Raw genomic sequence first — 10,615 nt, 5'->3', positions numbered from 1 at the left:
CATATAATTTAAAATCAAAATATTTTAACTATAAACTAATTATCAAAGACTTAAAATATTTTATCTACGAGAATTAGATATCACAATTAATAATAGCAAACTCATTTTGGAATGAATTATGCAACCTCGCAGCTCTTGGTTTTCCAATAAAAGTCTGGCTCTCGAGAAAAAGTAATCAATGCATCTTCAAGAAAAAAAGTTTGTGAGTAGCTTTACTTATCTTCTATACTTCTTCAAAAGTCTTTAGCAATTTTCTGGAGTTTTCAAATTTTTTTTTTTGGAGAAGTCTTCCATGTATCTTCATTTTTTTTTGGCAAGTTATCTTTTACCTTTTTTCAATGGGCTTCAGTAATCTTCAAGAGTTTTTTATCTTATGCAAAAGTCTTAGTTAATCTTCAAACGTCTTCCATGTGTCTTTGAAAAACGTGAGTCTTTAAAAACCGAATTTTACAAGTAGTTTCAATTATCTTTTACCTTTAATTTCTTCAAAAGTTTTCAGTAATCCTTAAGAGTTTTCAATTTTCTTCAAGAGTATTCGTTTACTTCTTAAAAATCTTCCATGTATCTTCAAGAATTATTTTTTTTTTTGCAAGTTATAGCTTCAATTATCTTTCACATTTCTTAAAAAGTACTCAACAATCTTAAATAGTTTTAAAATTTTTTTCAAGAGCTTTCATTAATCTTAAAAAGTCTTTGATATATATGTGAAAGAAATTCATTTTCAAGATTACTAAAGACTTAAGAAGAAAGATGTAAGATAATTGTAGCTACTTGAAATTTTTGAAGATACATTAAAATTTTTAGAAAAGTGTAAAACATTGTTGACGTAACACATAAAACCTTTAAACATATACTGTTGAAATGAAAAAGTAAGAATGATGTAGAATATCAAAAAACGATTGAGTAATATGGGTGTGGATGCTACAATATATTGAAAAGTAAAGTTAATGTGTCATAATATGGTGGGTTTATTAATGTGAGACTTATTCTACTTTTTCATGTCAAATCAATATTAGATTAGAAGGAAATTTTGGTAATTTCTCATCTAAAATTAATTTTTTTAAGGATCTTTTGCTTTTCAATTTTTGTGGTCCTCCTTCCCAAATATATATGCTACTTGGTCCTTCTTCTTTTTTTTAACCAATTTTACCTTCTTTTATCAACTAGACATAAAGAGTAGGGAAATGACGTGAAAGGAACAAAAGTTTGAATGAAATTTGAATGAGAATTAAAAGATTTAGAAATTTAAAATGAGGATTAAAGATTTTTTTAATTATATTGGTCTAAAAGTTTGTTGCGCTCATTTTATCATTTGCAAACATCAAAACAAAAATTTGCAAGCGAAACTTAATAATTTGTTAAAGAAAAACTTGTCAAATATACCACCGCTCTCAGTGATTTATTATTCTCAAGACTCTTATTTGCAACTCTTTAAATACAAATTCCCAAGTAAGATTCATTAATTTATGAAGAAAAATGATTTCAAAGTAATGGTATATTTGACAAACTTCTTATTTACAGCTTAATGAATCTCACTAGCATATTCTTGTGTCAAAGGTTGTAAAGAATAATAAACTTTTAAAGCAATTCACATGGGAACATTAGGTCCTTATTTTGAATTTCCAACTATTTTAATATTTATTTAAGTTTGATTTAATCTTTTAGTCACTTAATGTCACTCCCCCTGAAGAGTAATACTACCCTTGACAAAGCATTTTTTGGTATCATCTTCTTTCAAAAGTGTATTTAAGCATTATAAGAACACAACCAGTGACTTTTAATGTTGTAGTAGTTCTTTACGTGACCCCTTCACATGAATAATCTATTACCTTTATTAATGTGGGATGACCAGCTCTACAGTACATGAACAGTTCCCTAGCGAATGACAAATCTCAATCAAATTCGAATATTGTATTATTATTATTATTTGGTGGTCCTTGTTTTTTATCCCAATCGTAACAAATATCAATAATGCATATCAGTTTGGGATCCTCTGTGAACAGTAGATGAAAAGTGGCACTTGAGCTTTTTTTTTTTTTTTATCATTTGGATTGTACTTGAACTGTAGTTTTCCCGCGTTCACTGCCTATTTGGGGTGAGTTGGCAGGGTTTCAAATTTATTCTTTTTTCTTTTTTTTTCCCTAAAATTTCTCTTGCCGGATGTTGGCAGTTTGCGTTATTGTGGGGGAAATTTGAATGTGGGTCCTTCATCGATTACTGCTTTTGGGGCACAAGTGAGTTGGGGTTATTGTGGATGGAATATCATGATTTGTTGGTGGCAAGCTTCTTGGTGTCCCTAAGGTGGATTTTTGGTGAATCATGGTGTTGGGTTTGGGTGATTATCACGGTTGTCCTCACTCCTTGGTATGTTTCCCTTTGATTTTCATTGTCTTCCATTGTCTGTGTTCTTGGTTTTTTGTCTTTTGTTTTTTGATTCCCAGTCTAGGGTGTTTTCCTCACGTGTTCTCTCTTTCAGGCTTTGGCTTTCGGGGAGTTGTCGTGGTGCCAATTCTCTTTGTCAGCGTCTTTTTACATCATGTGCGGGTGTCGTTTGAGCTGTGGTCGGGTGCATCATTTTATGCATTTTCCTTTCCCCTATTTTTCTCCCACACCAGGTTGCTCGTGTGCCGCTTGTCTCCTTTTCCTCTGCATTGTCAAACAAACCTCCTCAAGATCACAAGAACGACAATGCACGACAACCAAAAGCCCATGCTGCCACATCTCTTGCACCAGAAGCCGTTATGACCGAGCAACCCACTACATTCTCTATGGCCAAACAACCTCCTAGGACAAACCACCTAAGCAAGGCTCAATGACAAAACAAAGAAAATCACCTAACCCATTCACATTAATGTCACTGCCGAGCCCCTTGGACATCACTCCACCATGTTGCCTATCCACCGTAAATGCACATCTCCTATTCTTCTCCCACGATCACATTGCCCATGTGTTGTAGACGCATGTCTTCTCTCCCCTGTCCGTCCATTCCGATGAGTTTGTCTTGGTTTCCTCACCTTCGGGTATGTAGCTCGCCGTGCTGTGTTCCCCTTATTATTGATTTGATGTGCTTTTAGTGTCCATTTGCATTTGTTGCTTATTCCTATGGTTTTTTCTTCTGCATATTAAGTTCAAGTGCAGTCAACTATTATGACCATTGCTTTGTTTCTTCCCATTTCGGCATGTATTGTTTCTATCCATTTTTGGTTTTCCATTTCTTACATTGTCGTGTCATTATTGACGAGTTATTATTCATTGGTTGATTAGCAGAGATGGTTGTGATGGTTCTGTTTACTTGACTTGGGTGCAGGCAGTTGTTTTTGCGGGGCTGCTCATGAGTTACCCTCTCAAGAGGATTAAGGGCCCATGACAAATGATTTTTGTTGAAGAGGTATGTTGATTTCTTCAACAGCTTGAATGCTGCTTAGTTCGATGAAACCTATGAGCTATTGTGAGGTTGGTTATTAGAGCACTTTGTCCATTTGGATTGAAATAGGTATGTTTGTTTCGTTATATCAGTTCAATTCTTGGTTGTTTTGTGGAACCTGATTTTGTCGGTGTTGTGGTTGATGTGGGTTTTATTGGTGCCAAATCTAGCGAATCATCTTTGGTCAATATTTCCAATGCAGCTCCCTGGCCTCTCTTCTAGGACATTACTAAGATTACGAGTCCACTTAAGAGGTTTGTCTTCGTTGATGAATTTGGTTTATTCAAAGTCCGTTCTCTTTCTCTCATCATTCTTATGCTCATTTATTTCAAAATCTTACTGGTTATCTGATATATTTCCTTTCTATGGGTTCATTTTGTATTTTATGATTCTTCTTAATGACTCGCTCATCTATTTAGATTGATTCAAGATTCTAGAAGTCTGTAATTGGAGTTTCACATCTTTTTTCTTGTAAATTCTAATTTATTTACTCATTTGATTTTAAGATTGTCTTTTAGTTTGAATTCTTTTTGCTTGTAAATTATAACCTATTTATTCGCATTATGCTTTATAACAATATGCACTTTTAAAAAGGGTTTTGTTTCTAATTAGTGGTCAATTAAAAAATGTTTTCTAATGGTTTACTCCTATAAATTTCTTCCATTTGCTTTGTTCCCAAAATTTTGTGCCTACTTTTGTCATTTACTCTCCTTTTCTTTTCCTTTCTATCATCACACAACCTTGTTGAAGATTATGCAACTCGACCGAAGAATTCAAACTTTGATGAGCACAGGCTTTTAGATTTAACTTGCTAATGGGATAAGGATTTTCCCCTCAGTTGCAAATTTTTCATCATTTGCCTCTCTTGAATGTTATACCCATTGAAGGAAGTCTCCCTTTACAAGAAGATGTTTATAATATTTAGGACATGTATACTTATGATATGATAATGCTTGTGCTTTTTAACTTCCCAACTCATATTTTACTTTAACATATATTGTAGGAAGCATTGTGTACATAGCTATGGCTTTGATTTTCTAAAGGATGGCATCAGCAGGATTCCTGACTATTATTAGCCATGACCATGGTCATGGACTTTGAGACTAGTGCTAGTGATCAGGTCATTCAAAGAAGAAGGTATGAATCCACTCACATTTTTCATCTTAAACTTATGATTGATCTATGGAATGGTACAACCTTGGGTTACAGGGGATTTTTTTTAACTAGATTGGTCACATATTAATAAATAAAGGGAATCCAAGTTAGTCAAGAAAACAAGAGGCTGAGGAAGGGCAAATACTCTTGTTTAAAATGGTTTTTATTATGTTGTGCCAACAACCAAAGTGATTCTCGTATGATCTAATTAATAGAGTTGAGAAATTAAAGAATTTTGATGAATACACATGGCCAACTCACATAATACACATAGCAGTTAGACATGAAGCTAAGAATGATTTCTTTTTTTTTTTTTGGATACAAGGCCACGGCAAAGCCGTGCAAGAGAGACAAAAGTTAAGTCATGTCAAGAACCATTAGGTTTCTACAATTAGGAAGTGAATTATCAAGAATCATGATGCCTAAGTTGTCCGAAGATGGTTGACGGGCTAACAAATCAACACACATGTTGGCTTCTCTATACATATTGAAAGTGATTACCCGGTCCTTTATAGTTAGCTCTTTGATGTTCTTCATGATGTCAGAAAATGGATATCTTTTAGAGAATTCGTGCTCAATGAGAGATAATGCTTCTATAGAATCTGAATAGAAGCTGAAAATGATTGAAACTAATGAAGCTTAAGGCAAAATACAAGTCAAGTAAAAGAATGTGGGTTGAAATACACTTATGTCATGACATGAGTATAGTGTTAATGTTATTTTCATCTTAAACCATATAGTCTTGGGTTATACTTATCTATGTAACTTTATAAATATAAACAACTAAGGGTTAGTGTAAAACTTCTTGCAAATTGTTAGACTACGCAAATGAAAAGGTCTGACAAGTACTTGAACCCCTTGCTTTTTCAATTTGTTAAAAAGTTAGCTCAGTCTCTACCTCTTCCATGGCTTTCTATATGAAAATCAAATGGAAAATAAATAACAGATATTCGAATATCAATTAATCAAAAAATATGGGGGGTTAATGCAAAAAATACAAAAAGATATGGTTTTATCAAATTCCCCCCACACCAAACCTTTTCTTGTCGTCAACCAACTATACTAGAGTTAAAGTTTTTTCACTTAGTTCAATGATGGCTCTGTTTATCATATTCTCCATTCTTATCAACATGCCATTATAAATAAATTCAAGAATTATTCAATCAAGAAAAATTGTGGTTTTATTGTCACCCACTCATCATAGAGGAAGGGTTTCATATTTAAGAAATGATAGAAAAGAAGTTATCTCTATGATATTGAATGATTGGGTACTTATGATTCAGTTTTTTGAACTAGGTGATGAGAAGTATTAAATTATATTTTTTCTACTCTTAGAGGCTAATTGATGATTTTTCATATTCATCTTCAAGGTTATTGTGGAGATAGAAGCTGGACAAAAAACCACTACAGAGTGCTTTAGTTCCCTTCATCCCAAAAAGAACTACAGCGTTATCGAGGTCATGTTAAAAAGAATGAATATGGGAGATAATAGTCACTGAATATCATCTTGAGCCAAAGTTTCCACAGCCACAACGTTTATTTCATTCGTCGATGATGCTCTCTAGCCTCGGTTGCCAAAGTACAGAAAACAATCATCGCCTAAGAGAGCCTCCTGTGCCATTTGCTATCAAATCTTGTGTCCTTTTCTAGTTAGTGTATTGGTGTCACAAAATCCAGTTTCTTTCAGAAAATTATCTATTTGTTTCTTTTCCTTCTTTCTTTCTTTTTTCTTTTTAACAATCATCGAGTTTTTCTTTCATTTTGACTCCAGTAAACGAGTCAGGAAAGTAATTATCAACATGAAAACAATCACTCTTTCTGATTTGTGATCTCTCCCTTTTGTTTCTTGCATGTTTGTTGCTGCCATGTTTTTTGGGAATTTTATTCCTAAAGATGCAAGAAAAGATCATACCATTCAATGACACTAACGCTATCAGCATTGGAAACATTGATCAATAGTCACTTGAACACAAGCATGTAAGCATCAATATGATATGTGTACTGATTTCTTTATTTTCTATTTTGTTTAATTGAATTATTGTTTTTAAGTTTTCTATATATGTGGTTTGCTATGAACTGTTTTACATTTATTGAAGGTAATTTTTTGTTGTAGTTGAGGGTGATAGGCAACATTGGTGTTCCACCATTTTAATGAAAGTTAACTTCATTATGAATAGCCAAGAATTGGTGTTCACCATTTTAATTGATTGGCTATGATAGTTCTTTTTTATGTCTTTATAATCCACAACCTATGGACTTTAGTTTTTACTTTAAATAGTACTGAATTGATCAAAGTTCTGTCATTGAAATATTGTGTATTGCTATCGTTGAAGAAAAGCTTGGCATATCATGTATCTAAAAAAAAATAGTATTGTATTTTTGTTCTTTTTTCTTGGATATGGATACTACATCCTTGATATTTGCTTTATTTTTATTTCTCTGAACATGGAATTTATCAATGATGCTTATTATGCATTGTGATATCATCTTTCCCTAACTCAGATGATCTTGCTTTATAAAAAAAAAAAAGTACTATCATGATTTGAAACCAGACTGTTCTCAATACTCTATTTTCTTTGTTGATAGCTTCCTATCATGATATTGTGTTGTGTTGAACTATGTGATTCATTTTCAGGTCATGGGAAGCAAGAGTATAATATGCATTGTATTGGAATTCGTAACTGGTGGAGAGCTCTTTGACAAAATTGAGTAAACAAGTCTATGTTAGTCCCATTCATTTAATAGTTGTCTTTTGTTTTTTATTTTCTCAAGAGCACTTGTGAGGAAAAGAATAAAATAGGAACAAAATGAGTCATATTTGTGGCTTCTCAATCTTATGAAGTTTATGATACTATAGTGCTATCTTTCTTACTAAAAGAGTTTAACTTTTTCTTTTCTTTCTTTTCTTTTGTTTCTTTTGTTTTTTTTTTTAGTGGAAGAAGACTTTCACCTTGATATTGGATAACTAAGAGCTTGTTTGTTTTCTACTTTTAAAAACTATTCTTTCCATTTAAAAATATAAGGCATTTTTAACCTAATCCCTCCCGTAATAAAATAATTACCTACTTTTAAACTTACTCTCTCTTTCATATTTATTTCTATTAAATACCCTATAATAAATATAAAGTCATTCATTAATAGGGGTACTTTAAAAAAAAGGTAATGATTGCACATTAAAAGAGTAAAAATGCCTTATATTTTTGAACCAGAGGGAGTATTTTTAAAAAAATAGAAAAATAGAAAAATTTGTTTTGATAAGTTTTCTCATTTAGTTGTTTCCAAAACTGTTTTCATTTTTTTTGTTTTTAAAAACAAAAAAATATAAACAACTTTAAATTGTTTTCATTTTATTTTTCTTATTTTTAAAATACACTACGTTTGATTATTGAAAATTGTAGTTACCTTGACTAATTTTTATTATAAATCACTGTCATTAACTGCATATAATCAACATCATCGGTCCATTTTTTAATTCTAAAACTATTTTTAAATTACATAACCAAACAGATTTTTATTTTATTTTTGATTTAAAAATAATTTTGAAAACTATATCATAAAATAGTTTTTAAAAACAAAAAATGAGAACAGAAACCAAACAGGCCCTTAAATATTTATAAATTGTAAATTTACAAGTGAACATGTATGTGGGAGCAGCAAACCTAAAATCTCTCTCTTATTTCTACATTCTCGTTATCATTTCCTTTGCTTGATTGTTTTTAATAAACATGTTTAAAGAATACAAAATAGAACACTTATTGATTAAATAATATCCTCATATATATATATATATATATATAATTCTTAAGTTCATTATCTTTTAATGAGTCAAGATAATAAATCACAATGATGAATGGATTAATACAAACAAGCACCCTATATTGCTTGGAAATATAAAATATTGTATTAAATCAAATGTCAACTAGATTTAAAAATATATAACAACTTACCGTGGATTATAAAAATAACACGCTCTTCTTTCCTCTGGTCTTGAATACATCAATAATTTTTTGAGAATGATAATTAATGTTGTATGTGCTTGTGTTGTGTAGGCTAATGAATGAAAATTTTGTCATTAATGAGCCTGGCACCATAAATGTATATACAAATACCTAGAATGTAAGAACAGAAAAGATCACTATCAATAATAAATAAATACCATAACAAGTAATAAAGGTTAGAAAGTACCTAATATCTAAACTAATTATTATGATTTGTGGCCAATCCTCTATCAAATATCATTAATATTTTCTGCCCCTAATCTTTTAACAATCATTTGGCCATAAATCCCCTTATCTATTTCTGTTTCACGAATGTCACTATTTTTAAATGCTATTCGCATAACCACTCTAAGTGCATTTTGATTAGGACATTTTAGCTTAGCAGATTTTGTATTGGTCTTCCCTGCCTTAGTTACATTGATAGATCAACAACAACAACAACAAAAAGCCTTTATCCCACTAGGTGGGGTCAGCTATATGGATTGCGAGATGCCAATGTGCTCTATCATTTATCAAGCTTTTAGGAATATTATCAATTAAGAGATCACGTTCAACAACTTCCAAGAGTGTTCTCTTAGGCCTTCCTCTACCCCTCTTAATAGGGCTTAAAGTTATATGTTCTACTCTTCTCAATAGTGCCTCCCGCAGTCTTCTTTGTATATGTCCAAACCATTTCAAATGATTTTCTACCATTTTTTCCTTAATAAGTGCTACCCTCACTTTTTCACGTATGTGCTCATTTTAAATTTTATCTTTATGTGTATGTCCGCACATCCGTCATAACATTCTCATCTCTGCTACTCTGACTTTATACTCATGCTATCCCCTTAGAGCCCAGCATTCACTACTATATAACATAGTCGGTCTAATAGCAGTATGATAAAACTTTCCTTTAAGTTTATTAGGCACCTTACAGTCACAAATAACTCCTTTAGCTTTTCTCCAATTAAACCACCCAGCTTGAATCTTATGTAAAATATCCCCACTGATTTCGCTATCATTTTGAATAATGGCTCCTAAATATCTAAACTTTTTCACTTAAGGTATCATTTGATTTCTCAATTTCACTTCCAAATTACTATCGACTAGTCTCTTAACAAATTTACAATATAAATATTCCATTTTACTCCTACTCAGATAAAAACCTTTCGACTCTAATGTCCTCCTCCATAACTCAAGTTTACAATTAACCTCTTCTCTTGTCTCTGCTATTAGAACTATATCATCCGTAAAGAGCATACAATTGAAAATTTCCCCTTGAACAGATAAGGACTCAAAGATGATCCCTAATGTAATCCAATCTTTATAGAAAAGTCCTTTGTTTGACCACTAGACGTTCTTATACTAGTTTTTACCCCCTCATACATATCTTATATGACTTTAATATAAGCAATCCATACCCCCTTCTTTTCCAAGGCTTTCCAAAGCACTTCTCTTAATATAAGGTCATAAGCTTTATCCAAATCAATAAAAACCATGTGTAAATCTTTATCTTTATAATGATACTTTTTTATTAATCCTCTAAGTAGATAAATCACCTATATAGTCGATCTACCTAGCATAAAATCTAACTGATTCTCAAAAATACTTGTCTCTAATCTTAACCTGTGCTCAATTACTTTCTCCCATAATTTCATTGTGTGGCTCATGTGTTTAATCCCCCTATAGTTAGTACAACTTTGAATATCCTTTTTATTTTTATAGATAGGAATTAATGTACTTCTCCTCCACTTGTCAGGCATTTTCTTAGACCGTAAAATCATATTAAATAACTTAGTTAACTATCTCACCCCTTCTTTACCTAAAAATTTCCATACTTCAATAGATATACAATCAGGTCTGTTGGCTCTACCATTTGCCATTTTCTTAAAAGCTTCCTTTACCTCCTTATCATGTATTATTTGATAAAATGACAAATTTTGTTCTCTTTCACGGGTTACTAAATCCTCCAAGTTACTAGATGAACCCTCTCCATCATTGAAAAGTTTGGAAAAGTAAGTCTCCCATCTATTTTTAATTTCATCATCTGTAACTAAAA

At 31.7% G+C, this 10,615-nt stretch overlaps 1 long non-coding RNA gene across 1 annotated transcript; it reads left to right on the top strand.

The window, feature by feature from the left end:
- Window positions 1-2,555: 2,555 nt before the first annotated feature.
- LOC129321556 (uncharacterized) lies at window positions 2,556-7,347 on the top strand. Its single transcript, XR_008596032.1, has 5 exons — window positions 2,556-3,020; window positions 3,308-3,678; window positions 4,428-4,561; window positions 5,950-6,556; window positions 7,215-7,347. It is a non-coding gene; the product is annotated as an uncharacterized LOC129321556 (long non-coding RNA).
- The last annotated feature ends 3,268 nt before the right edge of the window (window positions 7,348-10,615 follow it).

The sequence above is a fragment of the Prosopis cineraria genome, unplaced genomic scaffold (assembly GCF_029017545.1).
Source record: "Prosopis cineraria cultivar Desert tree isolate PC_DT_omini unplaced genomic scaffold, ASM2901754v1 PC10, whole genome shotgun sequence".
Classification (NCBI taxonomy): domain Eukaryota; kingdom Viridiplantae; phylum Streptophyta; class Magnoliopsida; order Fabales; family Fabaceae; genus Prosopis; species Prosopis cineraria.
This window is presented reverse-complemented; position numbering and strand designations above follow the sequence as displayed.